Genomic DNA, 22,312 nt, shown 5'->3' on the forward strand with positions numbered 1-22,312 from the left:
TTGAATTGCTTGATTAAACCTATCTGCATGACTCTTGCCCCTCTCTTAGGCTGATGCCTTGCGTTATTCCTATTTGGAGGGTGCTATATCACATGACCTTACCTTAACTAATTCTATAATTTATTCTGCTAAGATATAATATAAAACCCTCTATATATACTTATATATATATAATAGCTTTAATTTAATATACCCCCCTAGAGTAAAAAGCTTTTAATACTTTAAATAATAATTATAGTCTTTTATATTATATTTAATATCTTTTAAGTAGTTTTTTTTATAAATTTTTTTATTTATAAGGTATTTTTACTTAATATATATTATTATATTATTTAAAATTATAATTAAAAAAAAAAGTATTTATTTAATTAAATAAAGGTTTTTTTTTTTTAATTAATTATAAATAGCTTTAAAGTTATAAAGTAAAAAAAAAAATATTTATTTAAATAAATAAAAGCTTTTTTTTTTTAATTAATTATAAATTATAAATAATAAATAATTTATTTTTTTATTAATTATAATTTATATTTAAGGCTTATAAATAAAATATCTTTTTATTTTAAGCTTTTTTTTTTTTTTTTTTTTTTTTAATTTATTATATATTTTTAATATATAACCTTTTAGATTACTTTATATTTCTTTTTTATAAGCTTATTTTAAGCTTTTTAAGCTATCTTTTATTAATTATATTATATAAAAAAATATCTCTTTTTTTTATTTTTATATTTTTATTTTTACTATTATAATATTATTATAAGTTATTTTACCCCTTAGAGTTTAAACTTAAGGTTTTAAGTTAATTAATATAAAATATAATAATAACTTCTTTTCTCTCTTATTATTTAACCTTTTATTAATTATTTTAAGCTTTAAATATATAAAATATAATATTAATTTATTAATAGCTCTATTAACCCTCTTTTAATACCTTATCTTAGTTTTATAATCTTTATAGGCCCTCTTACTTATACTACTTAGCGCTATATTAACTATGCTTAGTAAGTTATTAATGTTATAGTTATTGCCGCTATTATATAAGTTATATTTTATTTTTATATTTTAAAATTTATATTAATCTTTTATATAATTAAAATTAGAGATATAATTCCTTATACTTAATATACCTTAATAATACTTTAGCTAATTAAAGTATTAATAAGTATTAGGCCTAGCTAAGTACTTATTATTATAAGTAATATAACCTTAGTAGCTTATATTACTTAATATAAGTATATTTTTTTTTTAATTTTTATAATTTATTTTATTAATTTAAACCTTATAGTTTTTTTATTATTTTCCTTATAATATTATTTTTCTTAGATTATATCTAATAAGACCTCTCTTAGGTTAATAAGATTATAAGTATATTTTATAATTTATTTTAATTATCTAAGCCTTATTATTAATAATTATTTAATAAAAGAAAAATAAGTACTATATTATAGCTAAGGTAATTTTAAAAGGTATTATAGTTAGAGATTTTTTTTTAGCTAATAATTCTTATTTAGCTTAAATAAAGGTAATTTTTTTATTTAAGTCTTACTTAGGTATTATAATTTATATTAATATAATTACCTTTAGGTATTAAAAAGGATTATTTATTACTATTTTTTATCTCTTTGCCTTAATATAACTTTATAACTTTTAAGCTTTAATATATTAATATAAGCTTTATTCCTTATAATTATAGCTTATTTATAATTTTTTTAATTAATTTTTCCTTAAGTATTTTATTATAATATTTTATAATCTATTCTTAGATATTAATTAGCCTATATTACTTATAACTCTTTTTTTATTTATTACCTTATAGAGCCTTTATTAGGCTATTTATAATAAGCTTTAAGCTTTTTTTATAGCTAAGAGAGATTACTTTATTTTTAAAATATTCTTATAATTAATAGTTATATATATTTATATATTTTAATTTTATTTTTAATTTTCTTTATAAACTCTTAAGTAGCTAGATTATTTATTTATTATTAAAAAAGAGATATAAATTAATATTTTATAGCTTAAGTTTTAGGCTTTAAAGTAGCTTTTATTAAAATAGCTTTTTTTTTATTACTTAAGATAATCTAAGTAGTTTTACCTCTATTATAAAAGTTATAATAATATCTTATTTATTAGCTTATTAGCTAATTAAGCCTTTAAAAAGTAATATTATAAAACCTTATAAGCTCTTTTAATTAATTATATTATTTATAAATAAAGTATTACTATAAACTATAAAGCTTTCTCTAAGTTTAAACTATAAAATATAGAAATATATTATATAAAAGTAATATAAGACTTAATTAGCTACTTAAATATATTTCTCCCTAGGGTTATTTATAAATTAGGCTAATTAAGAAATTATAAAAATAATATCTAGCCTTATAATAATACTTATAAAGAGGATTAATTTAATTACTTTTTTATATTAATTAATTATATATTTAATTATTATTTCTTTACTTAAAATAAGTTTCTCTTTTATTATTAGAGATCTATTTAAGGTATTTATAGTATATAGTTTATATATCTTCTTTAGATATATAATTTATATAACTTAGATTTATTTTAAAATATAATCTTAGATAATCTCTATTTTAAGGAACTATTAAAGCTTATAGCCTTTAATTAATTTATATTTCTTTTTTAAAGACTTAATAATTTAGGATATATTATTTTTATTTTTTTTCTTAAATACAATAATTATATTATTTATATAAAAAAATATAAAGACTTTATTTTTTTAATAGTAATATAGCTTATTTAATATTTCTTTATAACCTAAGCTTTAAAGTATATTTTTAAGTTTTATTTATTATAAAAGTAATATAATTTATAGTCTATATAATACCTTATATAAAAGTAATACTTATTCTTACTTATAGCCTCCCTTAAACCTAAGAAATAATTTTATAAATATATTATTTTATAACTTTATATTAATAAATATATTTATAATATTATATTATAATAATTTAAGATTAAATTTAGCTATAATTATTAATATTATATAAAATAACTTTTTAATAAGAGTTATAATATAAATATTCTTAGTATTTAATTTTTATTATTAATTTCCCTAAATAATAAGTCTTACCTTATATTTCTATAAGTACCTATACTTATTAAATTTATAGGTAAATACTTATATATAGTCTAATATTTATAAGCTATAAATATATAGATTATACCTTATAATTTCTATCTAAGATAATATCTAATAATAGCTCTTTAAGTAATTTCTCTATACTTATTTAAACTCTACCTTAAACCTATATTTAATTAAATTATTATAAGAACTTAGAGCTAATAATAAATTCTTCTTATAATATATTTATTTATTAGGTTTAAGATATATTAAAGTTATTTATACCTTATACTTAGGCTTTAATTTTCTATAAATATATTTATTTCTTATTATCTTTAAAATTAATATATTCTTTTTATTATAAATATTATTATTATTTTTATATAAAATACTTAGTTTAAAATAAATAAATTATCTTTTAATTTTTTTATTTTATTTTAATTTTAGCTTATTTATAATTTTATTTATATAAAAAAGCTTAAAAATAAGCTTTTTAATAATATTAAAAGGAATTTAAATCTTACTTAAATATATTTTAAGTTATTAATTTATATATCTTTTATTAATTTTATCTTAGTAATTAATAAGTCTTTAATAAGACTTTTAAGGCTTAATTTTAGTATTTCTTACTTATTAGGGCTTTATATATAGTCTATAACCTAATTAACCTTTTAGGTACTTAAAAGAGCCTATAGGTATTATTAGATCTCTTCTAAGGTTTATTCCTTAATAGTTTCTTTTATCTATATTTTATTAATATTAAAGAACTCTTATTTATTAAATATAATATCTCTAATAATATAAATCTTATTAATAATAAGATTTTATACTTAAAAGATATTCTAAGAGTTATATTTAATTAAGTAATCTATTTAAGCCTTTAGATTTATTTTTAATAGAAGTCTCTTATCTTTTTATTATATTAACTTAATAAAAGTAAAGGCTTTAAAGCTAATTACTTTTATATACTTAATATAAGGCTAGTTTTATTTTTATATATATAAAATACCTAAAAAGAAGCTTTTATATAATATTTTTTAATATAGACTTTATTTTAGGGTTTAATTAAGTAAATATATAGCTATTTTTATTATTTCTAGCTAGAGTTTAATAGGGAGGTTATTATTAATAATTAATAGTTTTATTTTCTTTTTTATTACCCCCCTAGAATACTTTCTAGTGCTATTTTATTATTAAGTATAAGGTATATTTTTATTTACCTTAATTTCTTTTTTTATAAATTATTTATAAATTAAATTAGCCTTTTATAATTTATTATCTATTTTAATATTTTAAAGCTTAATATTATATATTATATTAAATATTTATATAAAGTACTTTAATATTATAAATAGGCTCTTTTCTTAATAATTAATAAAATAATAGTTTTAATAAAGTCTTAATTATTAATTTATAAGAATTTTATATAAAGTATAGCTATTTATCTCTTCTAGGTAATTATAGAAATCTAATAAGACTTTTTCCTTAGGTTTTAAGGCTTATTTCTTTAGTTTATAGTACTCTTAATATTTTATTTTTATTAATCTATAAATATTATATTTAATAATAATTAGGCCCTTTATTTTAACTCTAAAAGTATAATTTATTAAATACTCTAGGCTCTTTAATCTTAGATATCTTAGGCGATAATACTAGATTATTACTTAAGCTTAGCTTAGCTTTTTTATAATCTATAAATTATAATATAAATACCTTATAAGAAATATAATATATTTTATTATTTTAGGGATATACTTTAATATATATTAATTATACTTTATCTTAACTTATATAAGGCCTAATTATTAATATATCTAATAATATTCTTATTATTTTATTAATCTTATTAATATCTAAATTAATATAATTTATATAAGAATATAAGATTTATTTTTATCTCTAAGTAATATATAATATACTTTAAAATAAGGATTTATAGCTTATTTTATAGGTTTTATATTTTATTATTTATATTTTTATATCTATAAATTAATAGCTATTTTAAGCTAATAAATATACCCTTTTTATATTAAGTGCTTCTTAATAAAGTAAATCTCTTAATATTATTAAAGATATAAATAATAATCCCTAAGTCTAAGATTAATAAGCTATATAATAAGTATTTATTACTTAAAGCTAAGAAAGTAATTATTTCCTTTAAGATATAATATCTTAAGCCTAATAATTAATTTAATCTCTTTAATAAGTTTTTACTTTTATTTTATAATTTCTTATAAAATTCTTAAACCTCCTTACTTTACTTAAGATATTATTCTTATAAGTCTAATTATCTTTCTAATAATTAAAACTTCTTTAAGGTATTCTCTAGGAATACTACTTAGTATAAAAATATATTTAGGCGCTTATATCCTTTTTTATATAATATATATTACTTTAATATTTCTAGAGATTAATATAAGCGCTTAATAGAATTTTCTCTTAACTCCTGCGTAGATAAGTAATTTAAAAAGTCTTCTTTTAATTCTTATATTAAAGATTAGCTTTACTTTTTATCCTAAGAAGGTAAGGCTTAAAATATTAATTTAAAGCTTTTTTTTATTACTTAATTAATTATAGCCTTATTAATTTTTTTTTTATTTTAAATTTCTTATTAGAATTATATAAAAAAGGTTAATAATAAATAGGTTTTATTTTTAATTTTTTCTTTATTTTAATCTTACTTAATTTAAAGGAAGATCTTAAAGTAATATTTTAAAGCTTCTTTTAAGTTATTAAACTAGGTATTAAGATATTATATTTTAGCTATTTATCTAAGTTTTATAATTTATATTAATTTCTTTTAATTAATAATTTATTCTTCTTAGTTTATTTTATTATTTAAAGCTATTTTTAATACCTTAAAATACCCTTTTTAAGCTTATTTTCTCTATAAGCTATTATTAATATTATAAGCTATTTTTAGGTTAAGAAAAAAGCTTATAATATTATTATACTTAATTACCTTATTTATAGCTAATAAATATATCTTAATATAATATAAATTAATCTTTTTAATTATTTAATTAAGTATATTATAAATATTATTTACTTATTTATTATATTACTTAAGATTATTTTAATAAAGAGCTAGCTTTACTTTATATACCTCTTAATCCTTTAAAACTATTTTAATAAATAAGGTTATAAGGTAATTATTTTAAATAAGTCTTATATTACTTATCTTAATTATATTATTTTTTTTTATTAAGTAATTACTTATTTTAAGTCTTCTTAGTTTTTTTTTATAAAAAGTATTAAATTAGCTTAAGTTATTAAATTAACTTAGCTTATATACTTATTTTATAATTATTTTTATAATATAAGATTATTTAAAGAAATCCTAATTATTTAGTTTATTTAGAAAATAAGTCTTTATATTTATAACAAAGGATATAATATTATAATTAAAATATTAATATTAAGATTAATTTTATTAATTTAATATTTATTTTAATAATTATAATTACGTTAAAGAAAAATAACTTTAAGACTCTTAATTATTAAACCTATATTAAGTTAAATTACTTAATTAAACCTATCTATATAACTCTTACCCCTCTCTTAGGCTAATGCCTTGCGCTATTCCTATTTAGAGGGTACTACATCACGTGACCTTGCCTTAACTAATTCCGCAGTTTATTCTGCTAAGACGCAGTATAGAACCCTCTATATATACTCGTATGTGCATAATGGCTTCAGTTCAATAGGTTATAAGCCTTAGAAGGGAAAAAGGAGGTTATATAACTAAGGCTAGTCTTAAAGAGGGATAGCACGAGGCATTAAATAAAAAGAGGGGAAGGTTAGATAATGCTAGATTAGGCAAGCTTAATTAATAAAAAAGTATTTAACTTAATATAGGTTTAATAATTAAGAGTCTTAGAGCTATACTTCTCTTTAAGGCAGCTATAACTATTAATATAAGTATTAAACTGACTAAACTAACCTTAATAATAATATATAAGCCGCGATAAGATATCCTTAATTATAAATATAAAGAATATATACCTCTTAAATAGACTAAATAACTAAGACTCCTTTAAATAGTCCTATATTATAAAGATCTTAGTAAAAAGGGTCTATAAGCTAGGTTAGCTAAATAACCTAAGTTAATTTAATACCCGCTGTATATAGATACTAATAAGACCTAAAATAATTAATTACCTTATAAAAATAAGACCTAAGATTAAATTAAGAATAATAAGGCTTAAAAGAGGTAAATATATTATAACTATAATTAGTGAATTATACCTTAAAGATTAGAAGTTATATTAAATAGAGATAGCTTTATATTAATAAGATTAATATAAATATAATAAGTAAGTAGATAAGATTAGTAATATACTTAACTAGATAATTAAGAAAATTAATTTATATTATATTAAAATATATTCTCTTATTACTAATAGATTAGATAATTATAATAATATATTAAGGTTTTACTTAAACCTTAAAGCTATATATAATATAAATAAGGCCCTAAGAAAGAAATAAGCTTAGAAATAGTATTTTAAAGTACTAAAGGTAACTTTAAGCGGTATAATATATTAAGGAGATTAGATTATTAGTTAGGAATAAGTAATATAAATCACAAAGCTTAGAAGAATAGCTAAAATAATATGCCTAAATATATAGTTTAATAACCTTAGAGAAGCCCTTAATAATTACTTTAAAGTATTTATATAAGTTAAAGAAGTATAAAATAAAAAAAAGATTAAAAGTAAAACTTATTAATTATTAGATTTTTCTATATAATTTTAATAAGAGATTTAAATTAATTAAAAAAGAAATAAGATAAAAGATAATAGTTTTTTTATAAAAGAAAACCTTAAAATAAGAAATTAAAGCTTAGAAGGTAAATATAAGAAATAAAGTTTATTATTATATAATAAAAAGAAAATAACTTATAAAGACTTATTGCTATTTTTAATACTTATTAAAGTAATATATACTCTACGAAAAATAGCATAAGTATCTAAATATAAGGTTATATTAAGTAGCTTTCCTAGAAGGGATATTAGATAAGTATTAGCTATCTAAGAGATAGATAGATTAATAAGAAAGATATCTAGAGGAAAATAAGAAAGTTTAAGAACTTTATAAGAGACTTTAATAAAGATAAAGAGACTTAGAAGAAAGGTTAGCTTACTTATATCTCCCTAAGATAATTTAGCTAAAAGAAGGCCCCTAAGTCTAGGCTTATAAGCTCTTAATAAGCTAAATAGACCTTATTAATATTAGAAGCATAGGATAGCCTAAGTAATAAGAAGAGAGGCCTATAGGCTAAAGAGTAAGTAAGAGGAGATAATATACCTATTAAGGCCTAAACCTAGAATATAAGGCGCAAAAGACTTAAATAATACTTATTCCTAGTAGATAAGAGGCTATTAAAAGATCTACCTAGTATTAAGTTTAAAGGAAGGATTTACTTAGCACTAAGTTTAGCTAATAATTTAATTAGATAATAGGTCTAAGGTAGAGATTAATACGCTGAGATTACCTAGGAGGAGGCTAAAGTGATAGGGCATCTTAAACTATAAGATTAATCGAGGAAGCCTAAGAAAGAGATATAGATATGCTATATGAGACTTATCTTAAGGTTTTAAACCTCGTAATTATATAATAATAAGACTAATAAATAAGTATATAGCGTACTAATTTAAGAAGCTATAAGTATAATTAGAAGAATAATAATATTAATTCTTAAGATATAAAAGGCATTCTAGGATAAGGCTAGGGATAGTTAGACTATTAAGGGATTTCTAATCTAGGGGGGTATATTAAACTAGAGCTATTATATATATATACTTTAGATATGGGTTATGAGCCTTAGAAGGGAAAAAGGAGGTTATATGACTAAGGCTAGTCTTAAAGAGAGATAGCACGAGGCATTAAATAAAAAGAGGGAAAGGTTAAATAATGCTAGATTAGGTAAGCTTAATTAATAAAAAAGCAATTTAACTTAATACGGGTTTAATATTTCTACTTAGATAATACTATGGGTATCTTTTAGTAGGCCCTTATAATTATATAATAATAATTAAGATATAATTTAATCTTATTAATTATTTTAAGTAAATAATAAAAACCTTGATTAATAAATATCTTTAAAAATAATATAATTTATTTTTAATTAATTATATTAATAATATATATTATAATAACTTAGGTATTTTTATAATTATTTAATTTTATATTTAATAATATTAAGTCAAAATATCTTATAAATAAGATAAAATAGTATTTTATTTAAGATTAAATAAATAATAAAAGATCTTATAAAATTAAATTTAAGTAATATATAAATTATATAAAGCTATAAAAAAGAAATTTTTAATTAAAGCCTTATATATTAGATTTAAATATTATTTAATAATATTAATAATATTAATAATATTAATATTATAGCCCTCGCGGCTATATTATATAGTCCCTATAAATGCTAAGTTTTAAACTACTAATTATAATAAGACTAATATACTAAGGACTAATATTATTCCTAGATTATATTAGTCCTAAAATAATAGTATGCCTACTTATAATTAGCTTTACTTAAGAAAGCCTAAGTATATAAAATATACTTATTATACTTTCTTATATAATAGCTACCTTAGCTATTAATATAACTTAGTTATACTTAATACCTTTAAGTATATTACTAGATATAATACCCCTATTATTTAAATATAGCATAATTAATTTATCTATTAATATAAACCTAATATAATTAGTTTATCCCTTAGGAATATATATAATTATTATATATTAATAGCTCTTATTTAATAGATTACTTATATTACCTTAAATAATATGAAATATAATAGCTATTTAAGTAACCCTTATAAATAACTATTAGTAGGTCCTACTTATTAATAACTTACTTATTATACCCGCCTAGGCTGCCCTAACTAATAAAGATATAAAGGGTATAAATAGCTTAGATAATAAAAAAAATAAATAACTCTAAGCCTAGATTATTACTATAAGTATTAAAATAAATAAATTATATAAGGTTATTAAAAGAATAGGTAAAACCTAGTATACTTAAAATATAATATACTTAGATAATATCTAAAATATTAATAATATAATAGCTATTATTATAAATAAAAAGGATATAAGAGAAATCTTAAAGCTAAACCCCTTAAAACTATTTAATAAAATTACTTATAAGCTATTTATATTCTATATATAACTAAGAGTATTTATAATATATTACTTAATATAGTTTGCCTTAGAATCTAATAAGGTCTAATATACTATAAGAAGACTTAAGGGCTATATTGCTACTTAGTTTAAACCTATTATAAGGGAATACCTTATAGTCCTAGCTAATTAATATTTACTTTATATCTATTACCTCTATTTAAATTATAAAGCCTTTAAGGTAATACTTTAATAAGCCTTTAGAATTATTAATAAAAAGGTATAAGCTAAAAGAGAAATTAAGGGACTTTAATAGACTTAATTTACCTTAAAATATAAAATAAAATACCTCTAATTTACCTTAAAATTTAATTAAAATTAAGAACCCTTAATATCTTTTTTTTTAATAAACTTAAGAAAGAAATATAAATAAAATTTTATAAAAAAAAATAACTTAATAACCTTATTAAATATATTAATAAGGTAATTAAGATTAATAAATAGTAATTCTTATAAAAAAAGCTTTAAACCTATAAGTTTAGTAATTATAAGGCTAATAACCTATGGTTTAATATTAATTAAAATAAGAAAAAAAGCAATAATACCTTTTATAATATTAAAGCTTACCCTATTATACTTAGAGCTACTTAGAAAGGTAAGTAGGATTATTATAGCCTAGAATATTGCTATTACTATAAGATAAACTATATTAAGAAAGTTTATTATAAGAAATAATAAGATATTAAAGAGAGATATTATTAGCTAAATTAATAATAACCCCTTTTAAAAAGTAAGAAATATATAAATATAATATAATAAGCCTAAGGGGAAATTAAAGACCTCTGAATTATAATTTAAATAATTAAATTTATTATAATATCATAAAGTAAATATAAGATATTAATAAGAAGTAACTAAGATAAGTATAAATAAAAACTAAATATTAAAGTAGCTTATAGCTAAGTAAGATAAACTAAAAAGTAATTAAAAGAAACCTAAGATATATAATAATAATTACTCTTAGAATTAATAAAGTAAGAAAACCTTATACTAGATATAATAAATAAATAAAGGGTTATTATTATAGTTATTAAGAAACTTAAATAAAAAAAAGAAATAATATTAATAGGGTAAAAATAATAAATACCCTTAATATTAATTAAGTAAGTAGATTTTAAAGAAGCTATTATAAAAGGTTTTAATAATAAGAAATAAATTATAGGTTATAATAAAAATAAGTAATTTAGGGTATTTACTATAATTTATTATAAGGACTGTTAATAATATAATCCTATATAATATAATTATATTTTATGCCCCTAATATTAAATTAAGGTATTATAAGAATATAATAAGATCTATAAATAAAAAAGAATAAATTAATATAATAAGTTATTAAGATATATAGATTAAAGTATAAAAGAAAGTAGTATTAATATTAATTAAATTAAGTTTAAATATAATACTAAAAAACTATAAAGAGAACTATATAAGAAATACTCTTAGTAATAAAAGCGCTAAAAAAGTAATAAAAAACTTTAAATAAAAGAAAACTACTTATAATTATATAATAAAAATAATAATTAATATTAAAATAACCTATAAGAAAGGTATATCTAAATAGCATAAGAATATATAGATATTACCTATAAATAAGAAATCTATATTAGGGCTTATTATAAAGAATTAACTAAAAACCTATAATACTAAGAAGTATTATTTAACTTATAAAATAATATATAGATATATCTAATACATAAGAAATATCTTAATATCTTATAGATATCTTATTAATATTATTAATATAAGGAATATTAAAAAAAAAATAAAAGTAAGATTATTTCCTTATTACCTTATTAGCTTAATTAAATAATAACCCCTATATATAATATAAAATAAAAGGCTATTAGGTATTTTATTAATATAATACTATTAGTATTATATATATATAATACTATAAAGACTTATATTAAGCTATATAGAAATATAAGTAAATTATTTATAAAGTTAAAGACTAATAGTATTATATAATCTAGCCACAAGGGTACCCTACGTGACGAGTCTAGCTTTCTAATAGTTAGATCTAGTAGCTATTAAATAGAATTAATAACTTAGACTTTAGATTACTTTTATATGCCTTTTTTATATTATAACTTATATTTCTTTTAATAAGATAGCTACTAGAGTTAGTTATTTACTCTTTGCTTTTAGTAATACTTTAACCCCTTGCTAGAGCTAAGAGATCTATAATAATTAGTAATAATTAATACTTCTTTTAACTTAATTTATGCTTTATTTAATAGACCTAAAGTTAAAAATAAGTAAAGTATTAAAAGGAAGCCTTAACCCTTTTTTTTAATAATACTTATTATATATATATCCCTAGTATTAGGCTAGATAAAACTAATTAGCCTTATAATAACCCTAAGCTTATTAAGGTAAGACTTATTTAAGTAATTATTATATAAAATAATTATAAGATTATTAGTAAAAGTAAAGCTTATAGAGGTAGATTTTAGCTATTTATAATAAATTTAGACTTTTTTTTTTATAAAACCTAACTTTTTAATATAAAAAATATACTCTTATTAAACTAATAATACTTAAAGACCTTATAGAGCTTTTTTATTAAAAAACTAATAAATTTAATACCTTTTATAGAGAAGTAACCTTAATTATAAAATCACTATTATATTACTAAAATATAATAAATCCCTATCTTATTAAAAAAGCCTAAGGAATTATTAAAAAGATTATTAAAAAAGCTAAATAAGAGGGAATATTATTATTAGATAATAAACTCTTAATTTATAATTTATTAATAGATATAACCCTTAAGTTAATAAATATAATAGCTAGATTATTAAAGGTAGCCCTTTTTTAATAACTAAAAAAACCTAGGGAATTAATACTATTAGTATTAGTATTAAGGAAATAAAAGACCCTAAAATAATTAGCGCTATTAAACCCTATATAAAGCTTTAGTCTTAATACTCTTAATATTAAATACCTTACTACTAGGGGCATTATTATTTACTAGCTTTTACCTAACCTAATATTAAGAAGATAAAACTATCTTATAACCCACTAACTATATAAATAACTAAAGATATAATAGCGCTAGGATTTAGCTATAAACCTATTAGATTTAGCTACTAGTAGCTATATATTTTAATCTTAGCTAAGGGTAATTAATTAAGCTAGAATAAGGTTATAAAGGTTTTATAATATAATAAGGTAAATATTAATTTTAAATAAAATAAAATAAGAAATAAAGGATATATATTAATGCTCCCTAACTACCTAATAGATATTAAAACTTATTAAAAAAGGGTATAGACTTAAGCTTAAGGACTTAGAACCTACTAGGTTATAGGCAAATATAGCTCTAGGACTATTAAAATTAGTACCTCTCTAACTAATATAAGGCCCATAGCCCTAATTATAGTAATTAAACTTATTAAAAAAAAGATAATTTTTAATACCCTTACTAAGAATATTATTATAGTCTTATATAAAAGAGTAGTATTAAAAGTAAAATAAATTATATCTATAAATATTATATTTAGCCTTCTTAATAATATATCTTATTAAGTAATAATACCTTTTATATATTATAATAATTATAATACCTCCTTATTAAATATTATTATAAGAGAGTTATTTCTTATTATAAACCTAATAAGATAGTACTAAATAATAAAATTACCCTAAGAATAACTTACTTTATTTATAATTAGACTAAATCTATTAGAAATTATATAATTAAAGTAAGGAACTTAAATAAATAAAAGAAATAATAATATTAACTTTAAGCTAATAAATATTAGCTTATTTTAATTAAATATACCCTTAAAAAGTAAATCTAGAGACCCCTTAGTAAAAATCTTTTATAATAAGACTATTATTATTTTTATTAATACTTATCTATAAGTTAATTTAGTTTAATCTTATATAAAAAGAAGTAATACCTAATAGGTTATATTTATTAAAGAGAATACTTAAAGACTTCTTAGAGGTAATATATTAATATAATAATAAAGGCTATTTAATAATAAGGAAAAATAAGGCTATATCTTAGTTATTAATACTTTTCTTAATATAATAAAAACTAAATTTAAAATAAAGCTTTAAGAAGTATTAAAATAATTAAATTAGGCCTATTTTAACCTTAATAATATTAAAAATAATAAGATATTATAAGATTTCTCTATAAGGATATTTAATATATCTAAAGTAATAAAAAAGGTAATTAATTTTAAGTTATTTATTTATTTTTATATTAAGTTATAACTTAAATTATATTAATTTTATAAGGTATTAATAATAATTAATAAGTAATTAAAATATATTAATATAATAAATAAAAAAAAAAGATTTTATATAAAAAATTAAAGGTATTATATATTAATAAAAATAAAATTAAGGGAAAAAAGCCTTAAAGTAATAAAAGATATATCTATATTATTAAAGAAAAAATAAAAAAAAAATTAAATTAAAAAGACTTAGCGCTATAAAGTAATAATTACTTATAAAATTAGAGCTATAAGGATTAAAATCACTTATTATATAGCTAGAGGCTATATAAAATTAATAATAATACTTATAATAATTAACTCTACCTTTAATAACTAAATAATATAACTTAGTAACTAAGAGTATAAAATTAATAAAAAAATAAAAGGTAAAGGGATAACTAAGGATTTCTAAGGGAATATAATAAAGAATTTATTAAAATAAAGTTAAAATAATAAAAAAAGATTTTATTATAAAAAAGGTAAAATTAAAAATAAAGAAAAATTAATAAAAAGAAATACCTTATAAATTACTAATAGCCCTAAAGTACTAGCTAAGATAAGTAATATTAAAACTATAAAATATAAAACTAAGATAAGCCTAAGAGGGTATATTATATATAGGAAAATACCTTAAGTAAGAAAGAATTTAATAAAAATAATAAAAATATAATATATTATATTAAGATTACTAATTATAAAGAAAAAATTTATATTATAATAAATATAAAATAAATAAGTTATATTAATCTTATAATTAATAATAATTAAGTTATTAATATAATAAGTAGACTTAATATTAATTATTAATTTAAATAAAAAGTATTAATTTATTTTTAAATTTTTTTTATTTTTAAAAGAATTAAAAATACTAAAATCTATTAGATATATTATAATATTAAAGTATTAATAACTATAATTAATAAAAAATAACTTATAGGGTATAAAAAAAAAGTAATTTAAAAAGATTAAAAGCTAAAAATACTTAATAGGATAAATAAGGTTATAAATATTATAAAATTAATTACTTTTAACTTTTATCTCTTTAAAACTATATAAGAAATACAAGCTAAAGCTTACTTTATAGTTATAATTAATATAATTAACTAATTTTATTCCTATATACTACTAAGAATAAGGTTTTTATATAAATATAAGGTAAAAATTAATTTTATTAACCCTAGTATTACTTTTAGAGCTACTTATAATATTATTATCTAAATCGAGATTTTAAAAAAAAGGACTTTATTATTTAATAAGATAATAAAAAGCACTTATATAATAATAATAATATAAAATAAAATTACTTTTATTTTAATTACTTATAAAAACCTATTAAATATATATAGCCCTAGAGGGGGAAATAAAGCCTTTTATTTTTTAAAAAAAAAAAAAAGCTTTTTTAATATAATAATTAATAAAAATACCCTTAGGATAGCTATTTTCTATAACTCTAGCAAAAAGGATATCTAGATCCCCTAGAGGAAATATATTAGCTATATCTATAACTATAAGAGTAATAAGACTATAAATTTTATTACTAGCTATTCTAGATTAATAGACTTCCTTATTATAATTAGCTAAGACCTCTAGCTAAGACTAAAAGTAAAAAACCTATTAGTAATTAAAATATTATTAAGGAAGCTAATTAAAGAACTAAGGGAAGCTAATAGAGATAACCCTATATAGGTTAATACTAGACTCTTAAACTATAGTATTAATTACCTTAAAGGTATACCCTTAGTAAAGAATAACTTTAGTATTAAAGTAATTAACCTTAATAATAAGTAAATAATAAAGCTCTTTAAGCTAATAAATAAATATAATATCTATAGGGATAAAGGTATTATTTTTATACCTAAAAAAAAAAAAATAAAAATTAATTTAATAAATAACTAATAAAATTAAAAAAGGATTATTAAAGCTTACTTAATAGGGATTAAAGACTAATAATTTCTAAATAAAATCTATAAAAAACTATATATTACTAAAAAGATATATTACTTAGATAAGTTAATATTAATTATATATCTTATATTTATTATTTAGAGGACTATAAATAATAAAAAAAAAAGCAAAGTTATAATTAACTTATAACCCCTAAATAGCATTATAGTCCCTAATATATAATTTTTACTAGATTAAGAGGATATTATAATAAATATAAGGGAAAAGAAGTATTTTTTAATATTTAATAATATAAGGTTTTTTTATTAGTTACTTATTTATAATATATATTATAATTAAATAGTAGTTATATCTAATTATAGCCTAGAAGTCTTTAATATAGTTTTAATAAGATTTAAAAACTTCTTTACTTTTAATTAGTAATTTATATATAATATATTTTTAAAATATTATATATTTATATATATTTATATTAATAATATAATTATTTTTTTAATACCTTTGAAAAATATCTTAAATACCTAGAGGTAATATTAAAGCTATTTAATAAAAATTAATTAAAGATTATTATTAATAAATCTTTTATAAGATATAATATAATAAAGCTACTTAGATATATAATTAATAATAATAATCTTTATAAGATATAAGACTAACTTAATATTTTTATTAAAATAATATATTTAATTAATCTTATTACTTTTAAAACTTATATTAAAATAGCTAGATACCTATAAAAAGAGATACTATAATATAATATATAGATATATTTTCTCCTTAAATATAAAATATAGCTTTTATAAGATACTAAAGCTATTTCTAAATTACTAATTAAAGTATTAAAACTAATTAAGAAGCTAAAGGCCTTAGTAATAGCCTTTATACCTATAGAAAAAAAAAACTTTTAATAAGATATAATAATTTTTTATTAAATAATTTATATTATAATATTATAATCCTAAGAAGCTATTATTTTTTAAAATTAATACTTATAAAAATAGATTTAGGCTTTTTATTTTTTAAATTAAAGGAAAATAAAATAAAAAAATAATCCCTAAGAAAGATATATTAAATAAAAAATTAAAGCCTATTAGCTTTTTTTTTTATTTAACCTTAAGGGTAAAAGCTAGATATAAATCTATAAAAGCTAAAATCGCTATATTAGCCTAGGCGATTGTAAAAGACTGAAAAATAGAGACTATAAAGTCTGAAAATAGTATAGGGTAGGTAACTAAAATAGGAGGAGAATAGGCAGTGGAATCAGTCCTTATAAATAGCTGATTGGCTAGATAAGGTATCATAGAGTAATAAGAGTGGGGAAAATAATAGATAAGGTTATAAAGGAGAAGGCCAGCTTCTTATAGGTAGTCTCATTGGTTGAATTGGTTAAAGATTAAAGAAGCTATTTCTAAGAGAGGGTTTATAGCTTATATAGCTAATTGATCGGAATCTATTAGCCCGATTCGGATAAAAGTTATACCGTCGGATAGCTCTAATTCCGGGCTTTAAAACCCTATTAGTTTTGCTAGAAACGGATAACTAGAAGCCGAGCTATAGTTAGAAGAAGCTGAAACCCTTAAAGGTTTTAAACTAAGAGATTTAAAACCAGATAGGAAATACCCTATAGAGAAGCACGGTTTTACCGGCTTTATCGGGCTCTATAAGAGCCCTAAGTCCGAAGTCACGTGACCCTTCCTAAAAGGGTAATATTGCCTAAAAGGGGCATTATTGTAACTCCTTAATATCTTGCTTATCTAAGCATATAAAGCTTAGGTAAGCAAGCTGTAAGATAGCGCAAAAGCTATACTATAGGGTAATAGAATGCTAGGCTTATATCTTATAAGCCTATTTTTCTAGAATTATATTTATAAAAGACCTTTATAATAAGGACTTTTACAGCCTCCCTTAAAGATATAATTAATATATCTTTAATAAATAGGTTAATTAAGAGAAAAATAACTCTTGAATTATATAAGGGAAAATTTTATAAAAACCCTTTTTATTATCTTAATAAAAACTTATATATAAATATAAGAAAATTAAGGTTATAAAGGAAAAGCCTTTTAAGGCTAAAAAACCTTCTTATAGTAATAATAAGAGATATAGGGATTTATTCTAAAGATAAGAAATCTCTTAATCTTAGGAAATTATTAGGTTCTAGGCTTTTAGTAAAAAAGTCAGCTATATTATCCTTACCTTTTATAAAGAAAATTTTAATATTTCCTTTTTCTAGCTCATCTCTAGTAAAATGATAAGCTAGATCTATATGCTTAGAACGCTTATAATTTCCGGCATTTTCAGCCAATTGCTTAGCAGCTAAGTTATCAGTTAAAATAGGAGGTATAGACCTATTATAACTTAAAGAAAGCTCTATATTTATATATTTATATATATAATTAAGAGACTTAGCTTCTTTAGTAGCCTCCCTTAGGGCTATATATTCTGCTTCGCAGCTGCTAGTAGCAACGCAAGTTTGTTTATTTATTTTCCAGCTTATAAGGTTATTATATAAATAAAAACAATAGCCGCTGTTAGATTTTCTATCTTCTAAGCTACTACCCCAATCAGCATCACTATAGCCTCTTATAACGCTATTTAGACTATTTAAGTCTATATTGCAATTATAATATAAGCCTAAATTAGGATAATTATTTAAATATTTCCAAATTAGGTTTAAGGCATTATAGTAGCTTTTATTAGGTTTAGAAGAATATCTAGAGCAGATATTTACTGCAAAGGCTATATCAGGCCTAGTCTTTATAGCTGGAAATAATAAGGAACCTATTTCTTTTTGGAATTGCAATATATCTTCTTTAGAAGGGGTTATATTAGCTTTTAAAAGCCTCTCTGCATTTCGTATAGGTACTTTAGAAGTTCCTATATTTTCCTTATTAAATTCCCTTATTTTATTATATATATATTTATTTTGAGATAAATATAAGCCTTTATTCTCTCTATTTATAGTTATATGCATTCCTAAAAAGTCTTTAATTTCCCCTAAAGCCTGGATAGCTATATCTTTAGAGAGACTTTTAACTATATTATTTATATCTTCTTTAAAGGGCCCTAAGAAGATTAGGTCATCTACATGGCATATAATAGCTATTTTTAGCTTATTATTTATAAAAACCCCGGTATCAAAAGGTATAGGGTAGAAGCCTAGATTATTAAATAATTTAGAGAGTAATAAATACCAAAGTCTAGGACTTTGTTTAAGGCCATATAAGGCTTTATTAAGCTTTAAAGCTATACTTTCTATATTAAATTCCTTATTAGGGTATTTTTTATTAAAATCCGTTATAAATTCCTTTAAAATAAGGTCTTTAAAGCCTATAGGAATAGTTATATAGATTTCTTCATCTATATTAGCATTTGCAAAAGCGTTTTTTACATCATATTGCATTATAAGGAAGTTATTAGCTATAGCTATTATTAATAAAAGCCTTATAGTCTCAGGTCTAGCTGTGGAAGCATAGGTTTCATTATAATCTATACCATAAATTTGGTTAAAACCCTGAACCACATAGCGGGATTTATATTTAATTATATTATTATTATTATCAGTTTTTATTTTATAAACCCAACGGCCTTTTAAAGGCTTTCTTTCTTTAGGAAGAAAAGTTATACTCCAGGTTTTTTGCCTAATTAATTCTTCTATTTCAGCTTTCATAGAATCAAGCCACTTATAAGCTAATTTACAGCTTATAGCCTCTTTATAGTTATTAGGTTCTATAGGATTTTCTTTATTTACTAAGGCTATTATATCCGGGTATTCTTTAAAATCCTTATAGAAATCAGTTGGCTTTTTAGGAATTTCAATTGATATTTTAGGCTTATTATATATAAGGCTAGGCTTTTTATTATTATTATTTATTAGAGATTTTTCTATAAAAGGTAAATCCTTAAAGGTTATAGAATTATTATCTCGAATATTATTACTAAGAAAGCTATTTTCTATAATAATAATATCTCTAGAAATTATAACTTGGCGTTTATTTAAATCCCATATTTTATAGCTATTAGGTAAATAACCTATAATAACGCCCTTATAAGCCTTAGTATCTAACTTATCTAGAGGATTATTATTTTTATAATATATAATAGACCCAAAGGTCTTTATATTATTTAAATCTTCTAATTTTAAACTTATATTATCTTTAATTTCTATAGGGGCTTTAAAGCCTAAGGCAGAATGCGGGCTTCTATTATATATATAGATAGCTGCTTCTAAAGCCTCTCCCCATAAATAATTAGGTAAATTAGAAGTAAATAATAAAGCTCTTATTTTAGCCAATATAGTCCTATTTATCCTTTCTATAGCCCCATTAGGCTCTTTAGTATAGGGTGGACTAGTATTATATTTTATACCCCTTTTAAGGCAATATGGCTTTATTTTATATATATATTCCTTTGCATTATCAGAGAAAAATTCCTTAATTCTTATATTATTAGAATTATTCTCTATTTCTGCTTTAAATTGCTTAAACTTATCTAGAATCTCTGATTTATTCCTAATTAAATAGGCTTTAAGAAATCTAGTAGCTTTATCCATAAAGGTAATGAAGTAAGTAAATTTATTATAAGTAGGAACCTTTGAAGGGCCCCATATATCACTAACTATCTTATCTAGAAAATTATATTTTCTAATATTAGATAGCTTATTTACTTTACTAGTTAACCTAGATTTTATGCAATTTTCACAGGTATTTATCTTTATAAGATCTTCTTTATTATAAGAATATCTATCCCTATTTCTAAATAGGATTTTTAAGAGGCTTTTAGAATTAAGATGCCCTAGTTTTAAATGTAAAGAATATATATCTATATTCTTTTTATTACTATTTTTAATAGTATTATAAATAGGGCTTTTCTTAGTTATATTACTATTTTTAATATAAATTGGAAGAATATATAAGTTATTATCTTCTTTTCCAATACTTATAACTTCTCCTTTATTATTAAATAAGAATAAATCCCTATTATTTATAAGAGAAGTAGTATTTTTTAAAGAAGATTGACTTAATAAATTTACTCCTAATTCAGGTATAAAATAGCAATTTCTAAGAATATAATTCTTATTATTATCTAAGAACCTTATAACTAAATCACCTATTCCTTTAACTCTTATATAGCTAGCTTTTCCCCAGGTTACCCTATGGTTAACTAGCTTATAATTAATAAGAAAGTCTTTATTAGATACTATATGCCTAGTAGCTCCAGTATCATAGATAAAGTTAGTTATATTCTTATTATAGTTAAAGTTATAAGTTTTTACCTCTTTTAATCTTTTTAATAAGATTTTTAAAGCTGGTATATAGTTATTTATAGGTCCTAGTATATTATTAGCCTTCTTTTCTTTTAAAGAAGATATAGATAAATATAAAGGAGGGTTATATACCTCAAAAGGGGATTTTTCTATATCAGAGAGGCTTTCTATATCTAGGTCTAATTCATCAGAGCTAGTAGCCTCCTCTAGGGTAGGAGAAAATTCAGTTTTAGCTATAAATAGCTTTTCCTGTTTTTCATCTCTTTCTTCCCTTTTTGGCTTAGCCTTAGAGCTATTATTAGGATTTTTATAAGGTTTATTAATCTTATTTTTATCCTTAATTTTAAAGTTCTTAGGAGCCTTATTAGGGTGGAGAAAATAACAGTCTTTATCTAAATGTCCTTGCATTTTGCAATAAGAGCATTTATTAGCTATTTTCTTCTTTTTCCATGGTTTTTTAGTAGCTAAATAAACCGAGTTTTCCTTATTATCTAGCCTTTTAGATTCATCTATAAGGCTAGAAGAAAGGGATTCTAAATTATAAGCATTAGGGTTATTTCTTAAGGATTGAGAAATATTAGTTATATAGCTATTATAGCTTTCATCCAGATTATTTAA

Source organism: Fusarium falciforme, chromosome 7 (assembly GCF_026873545.1).
Source record: "Fusarium falciforme chromosome 7, complete sequence".
Lineage (NCBI taxonomy): Eukaryota > Fungi > Ascomycota > Sordariomycetes > Hypocreales > Nectriaceae > Fusarium > Fusarium falciforme.